General features: G+C 34.6%; 1 protein-coding gene across 1 annotated transcript in view; it reads left to right on the forward strand.

Moving 5' to 3' along the window:
• Positions 1–9,960: 9,960 nt before the first annotated feature.
• The window catches only part of LOC123558185 (E3 ubiquitin-protein ligase DZIP3-like), a 72,500-nt gene continuing 69,614 nt past the window's right edge, over positions 9,961–12,846 (forward strand). The window contains exon 1 of the mRNA XM_053525664.1: positions 9,961–10,463. The gene's annotated coding sequence lies outside the window, so the exon portion shown is untranslated. The remainder of the gene's footprint in view (positions 10,464–12,846) is intronic.

Genomic DNA, 12,846 nt, shown 5'->3' on the forward strand with positions numbered 1-12,846 from the left:
CCTGAAAACTAGAAAACTATAATTTTCTCCTTTTCCCTGTGGGGAATTTTAGATTTATTTTTGATATTTGTATCAGAATCATATAAAATAGAAAAAAGTAGAAACTTCACAGGTCGCTCAACATGACGAAAACGAAAATGTTGCAGGCTCGGTTTGATTGAGCCTGTTCATGGATGGTAGTGGAAATGCATGCTACCGTCCACGCCCTCTAGCCCCGGGTAAGCAGAACTCAACATTTACACATGTTAAAAGTACAAAAAAGCAATTTAGAGGCATCCGCAGATGTATACAAACGGCAGTGAACATGGAACCTTCAATGATACACGTGTTGAGGCGTGTAATTCCATGAAGAGCGGCGTTTGGTCCCCAGATAAAGTAAAGGGTTTGCCCCAAACGAGAAATCAATGGGCAGAACTAAACAAACTGGAATTTAGGAAGGGGATCAGAGGTTATGGAGCCTGCGTATCATAGGAACTGTCAAAAGACAAATTTAAAAAGCAGGCACCATATCCAAGGGGGGATTAAACAATACCCAAGGTTATGAAAGTGGGAGTATTGGAACCACCCAGGCCGAAATGGTCATGTTGAGAAACTAAACAGTACCAATAACACGACATAAAAGTCGTGCTGAACGATCTGAGAAGATCGAAATATAACAGCCCTGACTGAATGTACGGGGAGACTTTTTACGGGCAGTCATCCTTAAAATAACGGAGGTGTCTAAATTGGTGTTCATCATGTAGGTGTTGTTTGATGTATAGGACATAATTATATAGTCTTTACTACATTATAAACAAATATGTACGTACCGTGTTTTTTTTGAAACGGTTTAACCGGTGAAAGTGTTTACACACTTGCAGAAACAGGCATGGAAATCAACACAACTGTTTAAAGTACGGTCAAAATACATTGCTAGTTCCCACATGCGTACAACGATAGTCCCATTGTGAGGCTAATTTCCCGAAATTTGCTGAATAGATATTCACCTTTTCCTTACATAAGTCGATGTAGTAACTTTAAAATCAATTTACATGTGTGGAGTGATATTTTTGAAGATTTCATTTAACCATACTCTATTTTCATTCGAATAAGGAAGCGGTTGGTAGTTTCCAAACTTAGATGGGAATTGGCCAAGGTCAACATTTTAAAACACAAGAAAGTGTTAAATGTAAAGGCCCGATCTTCCCTCAAAATGATATCTAATGTGAATTTCATGTTTTGGTGCTGTGGAATTTTATAAAACTACTGACAAGCATTCAGGTGACCTTAAAATGGAAATAGTGTCTGTCAAAACAACTGAGGCCTAATTCAGCGAGAAGTACTGAAAAAAGCAATCGGTTGACCGATAGTTTTGTTATGCAGAATAGGTACATGAGAGGTTTGTGTGCAAGGCACTGGGCATTATTGGACTCCCGCTTTTCCCCTATTTTTTTCCACCAGGCCAAATATGGTAATTTTTTGAAATTGGTCCATATTTTCGTGAACCTAGGTTTCACTGTTTGCTACGTATGGGCTACAGAGTAATATAAATAGCTATATTTCTAATGGATTCTAAGATAGCAAGCAAATACATGATAACTATATGCTTTATTTCTTTCAAATCTCCTTTGTATGTTGATTTCTGCTGAATTGAAGGAATTGAAGGAAGACGGCTTGCGAAAACTTCAGAAACTGGCATTTGCTACCTAAGTGATGTGCTTATCCGAGAAAATGAAGGCACCGTAAGTTTCATCCGCAAAATATAGGTACGATCATACACCCTTTAATTGATGGCCATTGAATTTTACGCATCCATTTAATTTGGAATGGACGGCTCGGGATCAATTTCAATTTTAAATTACTTCTAAGATGACGTTTTTTTCATCATTTCGAGTTTTATTGTATAATTGTGAATATTTTACATTCATTTTTGTTTGTTTCAATGTTGGTGTAAACATGTTCGTCACTATCAGTATTTACTTTTTAAGCCATTCCTTCTCATGAGGTGAGGATTTGCTTCTTTGATTTCTGTTCCAAGCCAGTGTTTTCCCACGACACAAATGGCACAAACAGTGGATGGGATAAGGAGAAACAGTACCAAAAAGGAAATTTCAAGTAGAAGTGAAACGGTATAACTACACATTATTAATAAATAACTGTATTCATCATTTAATTAAAGAATTTTACTTCCCTATGACAAACACTTGAGTTTTGTCCGCCATATATTTTACACCGGAAGTCGGGTCCATTCATTTAATTAAATTGTTCTTGACGTATTTAACGTACGTGGCCTTGAATAACTCATCAAGTCACGGTTGTAGCTACAAAACTCGGAGTTACTACATTTGTTTAAATACAAAATGTTCGTATTATAAGAGAGTAAGTTGTATTCCCTAATGTTAGTATGTAAGAGAGTAATACTGTATTCCCTAATGTTAGTATGTAAGAGTGATAGTTGTATTCCCTGACGTTAGTATGTAAGAGAGTAATACTGTATTCCCTAATGTTAGTATGTAAGAGAGTAATACTGTATTCCCTAATGTTAGTATGTAAGAGTGATAGTTGTATTCCCTGACGTTAGTATGTAAGAGAGTAATACTGTATTCCCTAATGTTAGTATGTAAGAGAGTAATACTGTATTCCCTTATGTTAGTATGTAAGAGAATAATACTGTATTCCCTAATGTTCGTATGTAAGAGAGTAAGTTGTATTCCCTAATGTTAGTATGTAAGAGAGTAATACTGTATTCCCTAATGTTAGTATGTAAGAGTGATAGTTGTATTCCCTGACGTTAGTATGTAAGAGAGTAATACTGTATTCCCTAATGTTAGTATGTAAGAGAGTAATACTGTATTCCCTTATGTTAGTATGTAAGAGAATAATACTGTATTCCCTAATGTTCGTATGTAAGAGAGTAAGTTGTATTCCCTAATGTTAGTATGTAAGAGAGTAATACTGTATTCCCTAATGTTAGTATGTAAGAGTGATAGTTGTATTCCCTGACGTTAGTTTGTAAGAGAATAATACTGTATTCCCTGATGTTAGTATGTAAGAGAGTAATACTGTATTCCCTAATGTTAGTATGTAAGAGAATAATACTGTATTCCCTAATGTTCGTATGTAAGAGAGTAAGTTGTATTCCCTAATGTTAGTATGTAAGAGAATAATACTGTATTCCCTAATGTTAGTATGTAAGAGAGTAATACTGTATTTCCTAATGTTAGTATGTAAGAGAGTAATACTGTATTCCCTAATGTTAGTATGTAAGAGAATAATACTGTATTCCCTAATGTTAGTATGTAAGAGAGTAATACTGTATTCCCTTATGTTAGTATGTAAGAATATTATACTGTATTTCCTAATGTTTGTATGTAATAAAGTAAGTTGTATTCCCTAATGTTAGTATGTAAGAGAGTAAGTTGTATTCCCTAATGTTAGTATGTAAGAGAGTAAGTTGTATTCCCTAATGTTAGTATGTAAGAGAGTAAGTTGTATTCCCTAATGTTAGTATGTAAGAGAGTAATGCTTTGTTCCCTAATGTTAGTATGTAAGAGAGTAATACTTTGTTCCCTAATGTTAGTATGTAAGAGAGTAATACTTTGTTCTCTTAAAGAGAATTCCTATAGTTTTTTTCCTTTCATAGAATTTTTTTAAATTCACATATATGATAGGAAAATTTGTGCTGAAAACAATGAACAAATAAAAACAATAGGTCACCAGGCTTGTTTTTGTGAAAAATTGTTTTGAACACACCCACTGTTGCTGAAACTGCCAGCGATTTTTCAACATTTTCATAGTTTTCTGCTTTTTTATAAATTCCAACCAAAATATACATCCAGGCAGCACAATACGGTTTTTTCTTTTTACAGATTTTATTATATACTTATTTGATATGATAGTCATATCTGTAATACTCTATCCTTACAATAATGGGTACAAATGAAAAAAAATTTTTTTTCATATTTACTTTTGTGAACTTTTTTCAATGAAAAATACCCATAGTGAAGAATATTTTTTTAAAATTTGAAAAAACTCTTTCATAGAATTTTTTCTTTTTCTTCTTGTGTATAGATAATTGTATTGTGAGCATAAAAATGGCTAAAAATGTATGGGTCACCAGGCTAAATTTTATGTAAAGACCGCTAGAATACAACACCTGTTCGGACGGAAATGGCGCGAACCTGGCCAAATTGATTACATGTATGTCTGCTAAAAGTTAAAAAAAAGTTTTAAAAATTCTTAATTCTTTCTATAATTGAATACTAAATAATCTGAAAGGTGATATTGTCTTATCAGTACTAAGTCAATATCTTACATTATATGAACAACACTGTCTTTGTATTAAAATGCGATGTGAAAACATAACCACAAAAATAGCAAGATACCTGTCAGGCATGATACTTGTCAATACAACATAAACCAGTATCAACTTTTGATTACTGATATAACTTATCAAAAATGTTATTTCATTCAAAATTCCTCATATTTAAGATTGTATGTAACATGTTTCAACAAATGTTGACTTCAGTTTAGTTTTCCATAGAAAGTGTCGGCTGCGCAGAAAGATGCGCATAAAAAACTATAGGAATTCCCTTTAAGTGACTTGATTGAATGTTTCTGCACCAGCATGATAAATTCAAATCACTTCTTGTTATTTGTGAACAAATTTGAGAAATAGCTCTAAAAACATAGTACTCTTAAAAGCGTAACATTTTTCTTAAATTATTACATGTAAATGGGATTCTTTTTGTTTGTTTGCAGACCTAATAAAAGTAAAATTTAGTTAGATGAATCCTTCACACTAATTCAAAAAACAAAAAAGCATTATTGACTGGTGTAATGACAAATGCACTGTCCGTTGTGTAAACATTATTAAAAAGAATTTTTCTATTTTTCCCATAATGACAACATCACAGCCACGTCTCGGCCACATTGACGACGCTATATGCAACTAAATCGCCCTGTACTGGAATAAAGAAATGTCTATTTCTACGAAAAAAGAAAACTTCAGCAAAGTTCTTTTCATGCAATAATAGCGACAATACACGTTTTGTTTTTGTGTATTAACGTCTGCAGAAGCTCCAACGGTAAGTCGGTGACTGAGACTGTCTCTAGAGGCCCTCGGAATATGTTGGTGAGCTCGTTTGTGGTCTCGGTCAGAAGCATATCCACCAGGATTCTACAGACGTTAACACACAATGAACGTGTATATCCCTATCATTAAATTATGTTTAAGTCAAGGAATATTGAAAGGTTGCACCACAACACGATGCGACAGTATGATAACGCGATATTGACCGTCATCAGAAGCTGTTGTAACATGTTGGTGAGCTCGTCTTGCGGTCTCGGTCAGAAGCATATCCACCAGGATTCTACAGATGTCATTACACAAGAAACGTGTATATTCCTATAATAAAAGAATGTCCAAGACAAAGAATATTGGTAAGATATTAGTGCTGTCAACAGAGAACACAACATATTGTTTCTTACTTTAAAAAATGTCACATACAGTACTAAGTTAAATTATGAAAGTTATTTAATGTAGACAGAAAACAATAAATGTAAAAAAGGTCGAAGTGTTCTTGTTGTTCTTGTCTGATCCAGTCGACTTTAAATTGTTAATACATACGCTTTAGATACGGTATTCCGACGGTGCTATCATACTGACTTGCAGAGGTAAGGGATGCAACAACAAGGCAACACAATAACAATGCGCAACAAGACATCACGATAAAAAAGCGCAACTGCTTGACAACATGATAACAAAGCGCAACTGCATGACAACACGATGCGACAGTATGATAACGTGATTTTGCAGGACAACACGATGCGACAGTATGCTAACGCGATATTGTACGACAACACGATGCGACAGTATGATAACGCGATATTGCACGACAACACGATGCGACAGTATGATAACGCGATATTGTACGACAACACGATGAGACAGTATGATAACGCGATATTGCATGACAACTCGATGCGACAGTATGATAACGCGATATTGCACGACAACACGATACGACAGTATGAAAACGCGATGTTGCATGACAACTCGATGCGACAGTATAATAACGCGATATTGTACGACAACACGATGAGACAGTATGATAACGCGATATTGCATGACAACTCGATGAGACAGTATGATAACGCGATATTGCACGACAACACGATACGACAGTATGATAACGCGATATTGTACGACAACTCGATGCGACAGTATGATAACGCGATATTGCACGACAACACGATACGACAGTATGAAAACGCGATGTTGCATGACAACTCGATGCGACAGTATGCTAACGCGATATTGTACGACAACTCGATGCGACAGTATGATAACGCGATATTGCACGAACACAAACACGATTACGACACAGTAATGATAACGCGATATTGGGCACGACCAACACGAGTACGACAGTATGATAACGCGATGTTGCATGACAGCTCGATGCGACAGTATGATAACGCGATATTGTACGACAACTCGATGCGACAGTATGATAACGCGATATTGCACGACAACACGATACGACAGTATGAAAACGCGATGTTGCATGACAACTCGATGCGACAGTATGATAACGCGATATTGTACGACAACTCGATGCGACAGTATGATAACGCGATATTGCACGACAACACGATACGACAGTATGAAAACGCGATGTTGCATGACAACTCGATGCGACAGTATGCTAACGCGATATTGTACGACAACTCGATGCGACAGTATGATAACGCGATATTGCACGACAACACGATACGACAGTATGAAAACGCGATGTTGCATGACAACTCGATGCGACAGTATGATAACGCGATATTGCATGACAACTCGATGCGACAGTATGAAAACGCGATGTTGCATGACAACTCGATGCGACAGTATGATAACGCGATATTGCATGACAACTCGATGCGACAGTATGATAACACGATATTGCACGACAACACGATGAGACGGTATAATAACAAGATGTTGCACCACTACTCGATACTAAATATGTGTGTCTTTTTCAACATTTTTTTCAGTCATATAAACGAATTAAATATACATGTTTAGGAGAAGCATTCTTTACTGGCAATTTGAACTGAAAAGGAAACTTCAATTTCACTAGACTGTTTAGAGTATGATAAGTACTTAGATGATTAATTTCCGTTTTGTAAATACACAGGATATTCCTACGCGTGTGAATAAAGACCATGTGACCAATCATTGTAGGCGGCGTTTAATAGATATTAGCCAACATGTTTGTAAATAGCAAATGGTCGTCTGCTTTCAGAGGAGAACGAGGGGAAATTCACTTTTTTTTCAGATAATGGCTTCAGCACAGTTGACATTCTTTTGCTGTTATTTTTTGAAAATACTTATTTTCAGATCACGCGCCTTTATTTCTCTTCGTGTTTACAAAACTGTTTGAACGATTTGCAAGCAGACGAATCTTATCCAAGGGTAACATGGGATTGCAATAAATAACCCAATTCATGCCCTCCGCATGCGTAATAATAACACCAGGAGATGTGTGACCACGTGGTACAAAGTTTCAGACAACGCCCACTGTGTATTTGATCAATCTAAACCATACGCACAAGTAGGCAAACAACAATTCAAATTTTAAAATGCTGGAAATATTTTTAACAGGAAAAGATCCGAGCAAACTCGTGTTACGTTTGTCCTTGCCCGCACTAATTATAGCTGAATTAAGAAAAGACCGGAGCAAAATATAAGATAAATGATGGTAAACGCATCAATGAAATGGCAGAAAAAAAACTTTTTGGAAAAATGTATTAAAATACATTAAGAAATAAAAATGGAAAGTCGGAAACTTTATCAGTTATCATTTAAAAGTAGGGGTGGGTATTGCCACGAAAATTGGTATTGCGATATATTGCAATATTGTATGTGGATATTGCAATATACTGGGATATATTGTACCAGTTATTTAATGAACAAAAACATGACGAATCATACTGTTTCTTTTTTCAAATTTATTCAATTAAAAATGAGTAAAATGACTAGTATCAACAACACGAGTGTTTGCTCGACCTTCTCAATAAATAAAAATACCAGTAAACAAAAAAAAAAGTTTTGACTAGATTATGGGGAGTATTGTCAATTTGTCATACACAAAATTAATACTATTAACTGTTGATGATTTTGCCTTTTTATTTTCAACAATCTCGAAGTCCGACATGTTGCTATCATGCCGATTACCGGATATTCAAAAGCGAAAGTAGACTGCGTCAAAATATTATTTAGTTTATTGTGCGGCACTACATTCGGTTTACGGATACAATCATATAACACAGGTTGCTCAATTCACCGATTATAAACGAGGATAGTGGTATAGCTGTTGTATGAATAATAAATTCTAGTTGATAGAGAAATTACTAATGAGTCGCTGACAAATACGAAATTATATTTATCTAAATTTTCTTATTGGTTTCATTATGTGGAATTGGGTCCGTAAAATAGCTGTAAACCAGTCTGCTACCTGCACCGGAAATGAAAGGAGAAAAATGAAAACAAAGTTGAATCGTGCTGGCTAGAAAAGGATTTTTTTTGTGAATCTTCTTGGTTTACGTTAGTGTTACTTAATGTTATAAAATAACCGGTATTCGAAAATCATATCGCAATATCGTATCGTCGGAAAAAACATCGCAATAACCGGTCTACCGCGGTATATCGCCCACCCCTATTTAAAAGCCATGTCTGACATAGTTCAATGCAAAAACCGAATCTCATTATATCCAGCTCTTAATAAATTTGAAACTTTGTTAACATAACAACTTCAAAACTGAAAATAAGTAAGGAAAAAGGCATCCGAACTCTTAACGTCACAATAAAAGGAAATAACTCAGGAAAGTTAAAGGTGTCTTGACTGATATACTTGCAAAGAGGCGTTTTGATAAATAGAATAACGGGTTGGCACCGTTGACTGACAAGTTTATCCGGCAAAGCTCTAATATAAATCATTTTTAAGACAAATATACATTTGATATGCATGTCGGCCAATAGCTATACATAATTACATAGCTACTGATGTTTATTTATGTACTATCGACTTTAAATAAAGTTTGCATCTTGTATCTGTATCTGTCGGTATTACGGAAAACATATAGAGAAAGCTATCTGCAAATATGGAGTTATAATGTTGTAGTATGCGCCAAAGCCTATAACGTTGCTACCGTATTAATTATAGACAACTTTACATCATGATGTGTGCATTGCTTGATTAATCAATCTGTTGCAATTGAATTGCCAAATAAGTTTGTTTTGAAAATTACACATTACATTCAAACGATGTTTTATCTGTCTTATTAAGTATGTTCTAAGTGTCAACCGTTTGTCCCATAGGTCGTAAATCTGCGTGTTTTTGCATCTTTAATCTTAGTGTAATGTCTTCTGGTTACAATCCTGTATATTTCTTTTTCATTAGATTTTATTTTTCACTTTTTATTTCGCTAGTAACATATTACCATCCTGTGTATGTTTCTATTCAGTATTAATATTTTGGCATCTCCATTGCTATCTCGAGTATGAACATGTTCAGCATTCACATTCTGACTCCTCCGTTGCCATCTTGTGTATGGACATGTTCAATATTTACAATTTTACTCCTCCGTTGCCATCTTGTGTATGGACATGCTCAGTATTTACAATTTTACTCCTCCGTTGCCATCTCGTGTACGGTTATATTAGGTATTTACATTTTGACTCCTCCATTTATATCTCGTGCATGGTTATATTCGATATTTACATTTTGACTCCTCTATTGCCGTCTCGTGTATGGCTACATTCAGTATTTACATTTTGACTCCTCCATTGCCGTCTCGTGTATGGCTACAATCAGTATTTACAGTTTGACTCCTCCATTGCCATCTCGTGTATGGTCATTGCTCAGTATTTACATTTTGACTTGTCATTTGCCATCTCGTGCATGTTTAAGTTCATGTTGTTGTTGTTGTTTTTTGTTTTGTTTTTTCATTGTTTAGGTATAGACTTCTCTCTTATCATCCTTATATTTTCAATTAGTTTTAAGCACTTGTTTTTCATATGCGTATCTGTAACTCGCGATTGTACTCTACAGTCAGATTGAAAGTAAATTTTCGTGTTCGATGCTTTTAAAACGAGTACCACCTTTAAACTTTAAACAATAGTTAATATTTGTTGTATAAGAAGTAATCTTAATCATTGTAGTGCTTAAAGTGAAGGAGTTGATATCACAGATAAAATTATTCTACTGAATATTAAATTCATGCATTTATTCATGTTCGTAGAAAATCATATTTATTTAATTCATGTGCATTAAGTACAATTGTTTATATACAAGAGTGCATTAACATGAGGAAATATTTCAAGTACTGTAATTATATGAAGACATTGATGAAGACATTTATTAAACAACTCGATAATGAACTGCAACTTTTGGAGGCACAATGAACGGGAATAGCCAAACATAGCTAAGGTAATTTTTATTACGCTTGTATTAACCTGTTTCTTGTAACATCTGATTCAGAAGAAAGTGTTTTTAAGCAAGGAAATACTTCAAATATCCCAACTGAATAATTTTCAAGCTTGATTCAAACTCAAAACATTGTGTAATGACCTTCTGGTTGATGTTTCGTAACAACAAATAAAACTTCCAGAAGAAATAGTAAATAAAATAAACAGCATTAACAACAGTCGGTTTGTCAATATTTCTTCAGTCGCCCTCTGTCCGCCAAACTTGCCTCACTGTCAAGCTTCAAAGACACACCGGACTTTGGAGAGGACAGCCGTGAGCTATCATAGCTTTCTGTCCACTTCGTTGACTTTCTGAAGTAAAATATGTGTACAAACTAAAGACACCACTCGGTTGCAATGCCTGCATCCCTATCTCGTCTATTCCAGTTGCATGATAATTTAGAAAGACTTGTCGAAATCAATAACAAGCGCAATTAATTATCCTACCAAGAAAGGAACCAGCCATTAATTGTATAATATCTAAAACCAATTATCATTTCGAGAGCCTCTGTGGCCAAGTGGTTAACGTCGCTGACTTCAAAACACTTGTCTCTCACCGATGTAGGTTTGAATATCTCTTAGAGCGTTGAATTCCTAATGAGAGGAAGCCATCCCACTTGCTTACGGAAGGTCGATGGCTCTACCCAGGTGCAAGCACATGATGAAATAATGCACGTAGGGACATCTGGGGTCTTCCTCCACCATCAAAGCTGAAGAATCGCCATACGAGCTAAATTCTGTTAGTGTGACGTTAAAATCAACTAAAAAAACATGATCATGACGATCAGTTTACCGTAATATTCATACCTAAATGACTCACTAACTGCTGTTATTACAAGCATTCTCTGGCCTCGAAAACAAAATTCATTAATTGCATCGCAACTCATTAATTGATTTCTTATCTGATGGAGTGGTTATTTAATTATATTGCAGATATTCCATTTGTGTCGCCCTAAGAATATGATTCTATTTTAGCGAAATTGTATCATAAGATAAGATAAGATAAATTTTATTTTGAATCGGCAAGACAAGTAACAATACAACATAAGCACTCTAGGTGCTTTTCAACCGACTATCCATTGTATATATATCACAATGCAATAGTGCACGTTATAAAAGCGGACTGATTATAAAATAAAAACACAAACATTGATACGAACAAACCATTGAACCATAAAAAATACACTGATAAAAATTATATTAATCTTATATTGTAAAACGTGTGTAATTTATGATTCAAAGAACTATTTAAGAAGGAGCTGTTTGCTCTAATGTACTGAGTTATTTGGTTCGCAAATTAATTTATAACAAAATATTATAACACTTGCTGAAATGTAATATAATACATGTTATACAAACAAATATCAGGATAAATATTTGATTTGCCAGGGCATGTATATATCGAGTCAGATATTGTCTGGAATGCCTGCAATAAGGCATGTTTACTTCAATATATCAGCTGAGATATTCTCTAGAATGGCTTCAATAGGGCATGTTAAATTCAATTGATCAGATCACATATTATCTGGAATGCCTGCAATAGGGCACGTGTTCTTCAATATATCAGATCAGATATATTGTCTGGAAGGGCTGCAATATGGCATATTTACTTTAATATATCAGATCAGATATTGTCTGAAATGGCTGCAATATCGTACATTTACTTCAATATATCAGATCAGGTATATCGTCTAAAATGGCTGCAATATGGCATATTTACTTTAACATATCAGATCAGATATTGTCTAGAATGGCTGCAATATGGGATATTTACTTTAATATATCAGATCAGATATTGTCTGGAAGGACTGCAATATGGGATATTTACTTTAATATATCAGATCAGATATTGTCTGGAAGGACTGCAATATGGCATACTTACTTTAATATATCAGATCAGATATTGTCTGGAATGGATGCAAACATATTTATTTTAATATATCTGATCAGATATTGTCTGGAATGTCTGTAGTATGGTATATTTACTTCAATATATCAGATAGGATATTGTTCCGAATGCTTGCAATATGGCATATTTACTTTAATATATCAAATCAGATATTGTCTGGAAAAGCTGTAATAGGGCATGTTTACTTTAACATATCAGATCAGATATTGTCAGGAATGGCTACAATATGGCATATTTACTTTAATTTATCAGATCAGATATTGTCTGGAATGGCTGCAATATGACATATTTATTTAAATATGTCACAACAGATATTGTCTGGAAGGGCTGCAAAAGTGCATGTTACTTTCATATATCAAATCAGATATTGACTGGAATAGCTGCAATAGGGCATATTTATTACAATAATTCAGATCAGCTATTTTCTGGAGGGGCT

Source organism: Mercenaria mercenaria, chromosome 15 (genome assembly GCF_021730395.1).
Source record: "Mercenaria mercenaria strain notata chromosome 15, MADL_Memer_1, whole genome shotgun sequence".
Classification (NCBI taxonomy): Eukaryota; Metazoa; Mollusca; class Bivalvia; order Venerida; family Veneridae; genus Mercenaria; species Mercenaria mercenaria.